Source organism: Macrobrachium nipponense, chromosome 44, assembly GCF_015104395.2.
Source record: "Macrobrachium nipponense isolate FS-2020 chromosome 44, ASM1510439v2, whole genome shotgun sequence".
NCBI lineage: Eukaryota > Metazoa > Arthropoda > Malacostraca > Decapoda > Palaemonidae > Macrobrachium > Macrobrachium nipponense.
Window position 1 is genome coordinate 50,728,015 of NC_087221.1, and position 9,480 is coordinate 50,737,494.

General features: G+C 41.8%; 1 protein-coding gene across 1 annotated transcript in view; it reads right to left on the reverse strand.

The window, feature by feature from the left end:
- LOC135203999 (E3 ubiquitin-protein ligase HUWE1-like) overlaps nucleotides 1-9,480 on the reverse strand; it is a 123,974-nt gene that overhangs the window by 95,124 nt on the left and 19,370 nt on the right. The window lies entirely within an intron of this gene.

Consider the following 9,480-nt stretch of genomic DNA (forward strand, 5'->3'; position numbering starts at 1 on the left):
GGCTAGCTATCGTACTGTGACTTATAACAATGCTATTAGCGCCTCAGTGGTGTGGTCGGTATGGTGTTGGCGTGCTACCTCAGTGACTGCAAGTTCGATTCTTGGGCCTTCCATTGAGGTGTGAGAGATGTGTATTTCTGGTGATAGTAGTTCACTCTCGACGCGATTTGGAAGTCACGTAAAGCCGTTGGTCCCGTTGCTGAATAACCACTGGTTCCATGCAATGTAAAAACACCATACACCATAATGCTACCAGTAGGTTGGGAAAAAATGAACCCTACTGTTACTATAAAGGCAGTTATTTATGATAGGAAGAGCAAACATGGTAATGTCTAAGTGGCTTAGAGGTAGTTTAGCTAACTTTTTTCAGCTTTGTCTTGCCCTTGACCCATTACTGGCTTTTGTTTCATCAGTTGTAAAATAACTGTAGGGGGGGAGAGTATATCCTCTGGAGACTTAACTTCCAAATTCTAATGTAACCAGCATAATAAAAAAGATAGCTGTAGTATTGAAATGTGCAATGTAATGTGTGACTATTTTTTCCAAGGTTAACAAAATGCTTAATATTCCAGTATGCAATGTTTATCATTTAACATTAAATTTAAAAAGAAAATTTCACTAAGTTTGAGCTGGTACTGCTTCATAATTTTATACTGAAAGGGCATAATTTTAATATTTTAATAAACATCAAAGAAAATGCTTTACGATATAGTTTGTTCATGAAACTTACCTGTCAGATATATATATAGCTGTATTTTTCCGAATCCGACAGAAATTTAAACACTTACGACACACGCAGTGGGAGTCAGGTGGTTAGTACCCATTCCGCCGCTGGGAGGCGGGTATCAGGAATCATTCCCATTTTCTATTCATAATTTTCTGTCGCCGGTGCTGAAAACACCTGTTTCAGTACCTCCGTCTTAGGATTTTGGAAACTTCATTGCCGCTAAGTATCCTAATTGTCTTTTGATTTATTCACTTGGATTTGTGGCTAGGCATACGCTATCTTAAATTGATTTGAATTTGATTCATTTTTGCATAAAATATCTGAATCTAGTTAGGCTAGTTTCAGACGGGGTTGTCTGCAAAGGTAGGGTGTGGCTACCGAAAGCTTCGGTAGATTCGCACTTGGTATGTACGAGGGGTATGGGTCTTGCTTCTTTGTTGAGATTTGTCATGTAAGGAGTGTGAGACTTTGTCTATTCCGTAAGGAAGACGTATGATTCGTATGTACGCAATTAATCAGTAAACATGTCTAATTCCGTAAGGAAGACGGATGATTCGTATGTACGCAATTAATCAGTAACAAAAGTCAGGGTATGAACCTGCTAACTTCCTGTAGACTTTATTTTGCATAACCCTGTAGTATGGCCTACGGGCTATGTATATGTCTACGAGAGGTGCTCGCTCCTCCTTCATTGCTGTGAAGTGCTAACTTCTGTAATTGTTACTCCTAACCCTGCACGTGTTGCCTTCGGGCCCTAAGCAGTGTCTGTAGAGAAATTGCCCTTTCTCTGATACTCCTTCGAATCGTAACTTAGAATCGAAAGTGCTTGCTTTAGAGAGTAAAAGTGAAGTGCAGAAGTGCAGTGATACCCCTTGTGTAGTGGAGGGTGCGTCAGATCGGCCTCGTTTCGCCTCTAGGCCGGGACCTCTGCTTGACTCCCAGAACGAGGGAGAGAGCATGTCGAAAGCCGAAGGAGGGTTACGAGGAACCCCCACCGATCTGGCGTGCCTTCGGCAGTTTCTGATGAAAATCCCCAGACTGCCTAAGTGCGTGCACGTGCACGAATCCTGAAGGATTGCTTCTCGTCCTCCGAAGCGTCCTCCCCGCGCAGGGGTTGGAGCTTTCGGATGGACTCGCGCCCTCTAAATAGAAGCTTTATAGAAGAGGACGCTTCACGTCCTCTCTCTCTCTCGTTATGCGTTTCAGTGAGAAGTAAGAAGGCGAACGTCGCCTGAACTCGTGTCCGTCTTTCCACCGAGAAATACGTAAGATAAGTCATAGTAGCAGGAACCTTTTGAGAGCGGACGCCCGGGACGCTCGGATGGACTCCAGGCGCGCGCGGGTGCACGCCAAGTGCGCGCCAGTGGACGCCAAGTGCGCGCCAGTGGACGCCGAGCGTGCGCGCCAGTGGACGCCGAGCGCGCTCCAGTGGACGCCGAGCGCGCTCCAGTGGACGCCGAGCGTGCACCAGCGCACGCCAGGTGTGTCGCCTGGCTGAACGTTTCTGTTGAACTCTTCAAGCTCTTGTTTCAGATTTGGGCTTAAAGAATTTTTACCTCTACCTTCGATGATACCTTCTACCTCACCTGCAAAGAATGTGAAGTAGGCAGTGATTATATATTGTATAATTGTTATGGGTATTTTATGCATTGTTGAAATATGGTGGGTGTCCTATATATAGACAACATGTGGTAGATTCTAGAAGGTGTCTGTTGATGTATTTAAGTTGTGTTGTGACGTCATAGGCTGTGACGTCATAGACAAGATGGCGGCGGCGTCGGCAGGATGTAAACAATAACACGGGGCAGGAGAAAGCACGTGTTGGTGGTGTGTGGTTGGTAGGGGAGAGCTCTCTGTCTGGTAGGAGTTGTTTTTTTGGGTCGTAAGTCTTGTGTGCTGGTGTTTTAAGGTGATTTCTGGAGTGTACTGGAGTTGGAGAAAGCGTACAGGTGGGTAGATTATTCATTTTTATAGAGAAAGAAAGGAGTTAGGCTAGGCCAAAATTCAAACTGGTAGCAGAGCGTGGTTGATCAAAGATGCCTGGATCCGACAGTGAACAAAGGGAGACTACTAGATGGAGAAGGGAATGTCCCTAGGTTTAGCGGGATACAAGAAGAATACAAAGAATGGAAAGGTCAAGCCGAAGATTGGCTATTGTTGTATGGAGAAGATTACAAAATACCCGCGATAGAAATGAGAATGAGCTTAAAAGGGAAAGCCCGAGAGCTAGTGGAAGCATTAGATAAAGATAAACTTACTGGTACAGAGGGTCCAAGTTAAATCCTAGAGAAAAACTAGCATAAAGCCTATCTAAAAGGACTCGGTAATGGAGAATTACGGTAGAATAAAAAGATACCTTCTAATAAGAAGAGAATCTAGTGAAAATATGGCGGACTATTTAATTAGATACGAGAAGGCAGCATCTGAGTGTGAAAGAGCAATGGGGAAAGGCGCGCTTGAAGGCGAAGTCAAGGGGTATCATGTAATAGAGCAAGCAAATCTCACGGAAAATCAAAAAACAAATGGTATTATCGGCTTGTGGGCAAGAAAAGCTAGAGTACGGAACAGTGTCGCAAACAATGAAAGACTATTTTGAGGGATTAGGGACTAAAGAGGAACAGGAATGGTGGGGTTCGTCAGAAGGCAATGCCAGTTCTGGGAGAGGGAGGGAAAACCAAAGATATCGGGGAAGATGGAACCGAGGAAGGGTGGTAGAAATCCTATAAACAAGAAGGGAAGGTAACAGTATGTGCAATATGCAGCTCAGAATGGCATTGGGCTAGGGATTGTCCTCAGAATTTTCATAATAGGAAGAAAACTGAAACAAGACTAGAAGAAAATAAGGTAAAAACAGAAAATGGGACAGAAGAAGAAGAGGTTTATGTAGGAGAAGTTAATAAAATAGTGGAAGCATCATGGGAGGTGGTTGATGCAATTTTGGACACAGGGTGTAAATCAACAGTTTGCGGGGAATTGTGACTAGCACGTATTGTCATGGATTTGAGTCAGGAAGAGTGAGGAGAATGAGGGGACACTAGGACAGAGTCTAATAAAGTGTTTAATTTTGGTGAGACATCTTATAAGTCCAGAGGAATAATAGAAATACCTGTGATACTAAAAAACAGAAAGTTTTATTTGAAGACGGAAATTCTGCAAGGTGATATACCCTGGCTGATAGGTAAGCAAACCATGAGTAAAATGGGTATGACCCTAAATTTGAAAGAAAATTGTGTCATAGTAGAAGTATTAGGGGGAATGAAAGTAGAGTTAAGAGAAGACGAACAGGGTCATTTAAGAGTGCCTATAAGGAGGAGGAAGGTAGAAGAATTATTACTGGAGGGTTGGAAGGGAAAGAAGAATCCGAGGGAAATTAAGAACACAATGAAGAAATTACATTTACAGTTTGGTCATGGAAGTGGAGATAAAATATGGAGCTACAGAGCAAGCACAATGGAGTAATGGTTAATCGAAAAGAAAAAGAGGAAATAAGAAAGTTACTAACGGAACTGATTAAAAATTGTGAGTTTTGTAAAAATACAAAAGAAACCCCGCCAAACCGGTAGTAGGCTTTTCTTGGAGTAAAAACGTTCAATGAAGTCGTAGCGATGGATGTGGGAGAGATAGAAGAGAGAAAGTTCTTGGTAATAGTGGATATGGCAACGAGGATATTGTCAGGCCTGTTGGATAAAAGATAAGAAACCAGAAACTATAATAAAGATACTTTTTGAGTGCTGGTTTGCTATATTTGGAGCACCCTCCAAAATATGTCAGATAATGGGGGAGAATTTCAAAATGAAAAAAGTAAGGAGGATGGCAGAAAAATGGAATATTAAAGTATTAGCCACAGCATCAGAATCTCCGTGGAGCAACGGATTATGTGAAAAGACCGTAGGCATGATCAAGGGAAGTGTAAGGAAGATGATGGAGGAAGAGGAAGTAGATTGGTCCCTAGCTTTGAAATGGGTAGTGAGTGCTAGGAACTGTTTAATGAATAATGGAGGTTTCTCTCCCAACCAAATTTAGTATTTGGAAAAAACCCTTCACTGCCTAACCTAATAGGAGAAGAAGTTCTAGTCCTGCAAGCAGAGAAAAAGGGATGGAAGAGGGTATGGTAAGGGACACACTGAATGCAATGCACAAGGCCAGAGAAGCATTTATAAAAAATGAGTCCTGTAATAAAATAAGAATAGCGCTAAACAAAAACATCAGAGAACATAAATTTGAAGAAGCAGTGGTAGGAGATGAGGTATTCTATAAGAGGGAAAATGAAAATGAATGGAGAGGACCTGCTCAGGTAGTGGGAGTATCGGGGAAAACAATAATAGTCAAACATGGGGATTCTTTAAGAGAAGTAGCTAGGATACATGTGACAAGGATTCAACGACGATCACCAGATACAGAAGAGATATCGGCTAGAATAGATAAATCCCATGGGGTGAAAGGCTAGGTCAGATGGCCCAAATGAAGGGAAAGTAGATTGGCTGGAAGGAGAGGAGATAATGGGTGAGAGAAGGAATGCAGACACAGAAGAGACTATAGAAAGAGAGGTGATAGAGGAAACAGTGGAAGATAACGGGCAAAGTGGGTCAATAGAAAGCGAGTTAATGGAAGAGATACCAAAATTCAAAAAGGGAAATAGAGTTAGGGCTATAAACAATGATACAGGACAAGTAGAAGAATGGACTATTTTAGGTCTTGCAGGAAAAAAGATCAAGCCAAGCATGGGCTGATTCGTACAATATACGAGACTCACAGTCAGGTGACAAAGGGTGGGTTAACTTGAGGGATTATAGTCAGGTAGAAAAAATTGAAGATGAAGAGGAGGTGTTGCTGGGATTTGAAAATAGAAGCATAATGGAAGCTAAAGAAAAAGAACTTCTAAGTTGGAGAGATAACCAGGTATATGAGGAGGTAAATGATGTTGGACAAAACGCTATATCTACAAGATGGATAGTAACTGAAAAGATAAAACAAAAGGGGTGAAAGGATATGTAAAGAAGATTGGTAGCTAGAGGGTTTGAAGAAGAAATGGCTGAGTGGGAAAAGGATGCTCCCACATGCAATGCTGAAATTTTAAAATTCTGTCTAACCATAATAAAGGTGAAAAATTGGAATTGTTATACATTGGATGTCAAACTGCATATTTACAAGGTGACGAGATACAAAGAGAAGTGTACTTGAAGCCACCAAGGGAAGATGGTTGGAGGGGATTATGAAGTTTGAAGAAAACAGTCTATGGGCTCAAGGATGCAGCAAAAGCATGGTATTGTAAAGTGGTGAAAGTAGTGAAGGAGCTTCAAGGTGAGAGAAGTAGACTAGAACCTAATATATTCTTTTGGAAAAAGAACAATAAATTGGAAGGCATTTTGTGTACACACGTAGATGATTTTTGCTACGGGAGGAACTGAAGGATTCTTAAAGGAAACGATTGGGAGATTGAAAGGGAAATTGCAAGTAGGAGAACAAGAGAGTAAAAGGTTCAAGTATATAGGAGTAGTAATAGAGCAGAAGGAGAATAGATTTTCCCTTAATCAGTGGCAGTATATAAATTCCATAAGAGAACCAGAGGCTAGAAGATATACGGGTAATAGAGTGCTAGAACAAAAAGAGTTAACAGAGTACAGATCAGTGGTAGGACAGCTGAATTGGGTATCACTACACACGATGCCAGAAATATCATATGATATTAGCGAATTAAGTAAAGCATTTAAAGAAGGAACAACTCAGGATATGAAGAAACTTATTAAAATTGTGAGAAAAACTAAGAGCATGATGGGCGAAGTTACAATAAGTGAGATGGAAGAAGAAAGGGTTTATTGGGAAGCCTATGCAGACGCTTCATTTGGAAACATAGAAGATGGCCATACTCAACTGGGTTATATTATTTCTTTGACAGATGGGAAGAGGAGAAGTCCCATATGGTGGAAGTCTAGGAAATCCAGGAGAGTGGCAAAATCCACCATTGAGGCTGAAGCCCTGAGTGTTGGGGAAGCTGTAGAAGGATTGATATATTTCAAGCATTTGTGGGAAGAGGTAGTAGGAGGGAGAAATTTAGAAGCCTTGGTTAACACTGATAGTAAAACACTAATGACCGCCATCAAATCGAGCACTGGTGTAAGTAGGCAAGAGATTAAAATAGATATTGCTGCAATAAGGGAAACCATTGAATCCGGGGAAATAAAGGAGGTGAGATGGATAAAAGGAAAGGAGCAAGTGGCTGATGTATTAACTAAAGCAGGAGTTTCAGGGGAATGTATTAGAAATTATGTAGAGGGTAAAGAGTTGGAGGACGAAGGAAATTAAGAGGGGAATACTAGGTTAGGAAACAGTCGGAGGGGAGGGAGAAAGAGATAAGTGTGATTATATATTGTATAATTGTTATGGGTATTTTATGCATTGTTGAAATATGGTGGGTGTCCTATATATAGACAACATGTGGTAGATTCTAGAAGGTGTCTGTTGATGTATTTAAGTTGTGTTGTGACGTCATAGGCTGTGACGTCATAGACAAGATGGCGGCGGCGTCGGCAGGATGTAAACAATAACACGGGGCAGGAGAAAGCACGTGTTGGTGGTGTGTGGTTGGTAGGGGAGAGCTCTCTGTCTGGTAGGAGTTGTTTTTTGGGTAGTAGTCTTGTGGTGCTGGTGTTTTAAGGTGATTTCTGAGTGTACTGGAGTTGGAGAAAGCGTACAGGTGGTAGATTATTCATTTTTATAGAGAAAGAAAGGAGTTAGGCTAGGCCAAAATTCAAAGGCAGTGCTTCGGAGGAAGCTTAAAGGGAACAGACAACTTCTTCTTCGAAACCCAGCAAGACATCGGGTTTCGTGAATTCAAGAGGTCTCTGTCAATTAATATTGCTTTTCGCATAGGTGGATGGAGTTAAGGAAAGCTCAAGGGAAGTTCTCGTTTGCACTACCGCAAGCTTTGCCTTTCTGCCAATAAATTTAAGTTGCCACTACCGCAGTCAAGACTTTGCGATAAGGCAGTTACGGGTTATAAAGGCTCGATGTCCTGCACGTCAGGACTCTCGGCAACGTTCAGTAGGATTCTTGCAAAGGCACTCATCAAAAGTACGCTCTTCAGGATAGAGCAAGACAGGACTTCCTTTGCCATACTGCCAATAAATTTTAAGCTTTAGCAGGCATTAGTTGTGATACGGGAGAGGAAGCTGGTTGGAGAGTTTCTTCCTCTTCCTAGGATAATTTTGCCAGCTTTTTAGCCCATCTGAAAGGGCTTTTCAGATGATAGATTTTGTTAGTTCCTAGTCGGGACTACGCTGCCGAATTGAACATCGTCGTTCTACCTGACGTAAGCCCAGTCTCTTAACAGGATTCTTGCCCCTTCCTCGCTTGAGACGGGAATCGGAAAATAAAATGCTCGACTTCCTGGATTACGTTTTGTCAATTCAGAGACTTTCCCCCATTGACAATATACTATCGTTTTGTCAAGTAAGTGGGTATCCCCTCATTGACAAAATATCTCTTTGTCCCGTAATGGGTTAGTTCTCATTGACAAACATCTCATTAACTTGATATTGCGTAAGCGAATAAGCTCTTATTGACAAGATTCGGAAGAGCTCTCATTCGTCATTCGCAGACTCGTACAAGAAATAGACTTGTAGACTACGTCAATGAACCCTTATGTCCAATAACATAAGAAGCTTGAGCTGACTGCTTCGATTCTCCTAATTTTGGTTCATGAAACTTGCCTGTCAGATATGTATGTAGCTGTATTTCCGAATTCAGCTATATATATGTCTGCCATGTAAGTATGAACAAACTTTTTGTGATATAATTTCATATTTTGCCTTGCGTTATTTTATTTCTGGTTGGTTCAAGTCATATACGCTTGCTGTAGTTACCTCTTCGGATGGCAACCGAGAGGTCTATGGTCCATTTTAAGGACATTTAATCGTTACTCCCTGCAGCCTTCCAGGACCGTTTCCGATTTATCTTCTTTACCGTTGTATGGTAGTGTTCTGACGACACAAACGCATCTATATATTTAGTGTTTTCTGTTTCGCTTAAATATACCAGCTTGAGAGTCTCTTTATGCTAAAAATAAGGACCTTTTTCTTCATAGAATAGGGTAGCTGGCAACCCAGGCATAAAGTTAAGAGACGACGATGACGGACGATCGTAAGCTGCTGCTGTCAACTGTCCTCACTCCAAACGAGCCAGTTACCAGCGTTCGCTGTCATGCGCGGTAGGTTACGTCTCTCTCTCCTGCGGGATTGACTGACTAACCGTATCTCTGTGCTGGCAGTTACGTCTCTCTTTCTCCTCCTGCTGGGATTGACTGACTAACTTGTATCTCTGCCCTACAATCACGGACTTAGCCTAAGATTGAGGGGATTTCTTACATGAATGAATAAACATTGCATTCGTTTGGCCTTAATATGTCCTACAGAGATATCTTACTCCTTTCGGTGCTCGTTACCGCACGGTATAGGACTACGAGTCTACCACAACATTGCACTATTATGCTTCCTCTTGCTTAGGCAAAGCGCAGCCTTATTAGGGAAGTAAACATACTTTGTAGTGAGGGAATGGATGAGCTTGCTGGGGACCATTTTCCTTCCTAAAGAAGTTTGTTTCCTGAATAGACTGCAATTCAGACCTCTACAGTTTTTTCCTACCGGGAAAACTGAAATTTATTAAAGATCTAGGAATGATTCTGAACACTCTCTCGGTGCGCTAAGTATCTCTTGAGGTGATAGAAAGAAGGTGCCGGACATCTGGAGAGGGTTTCA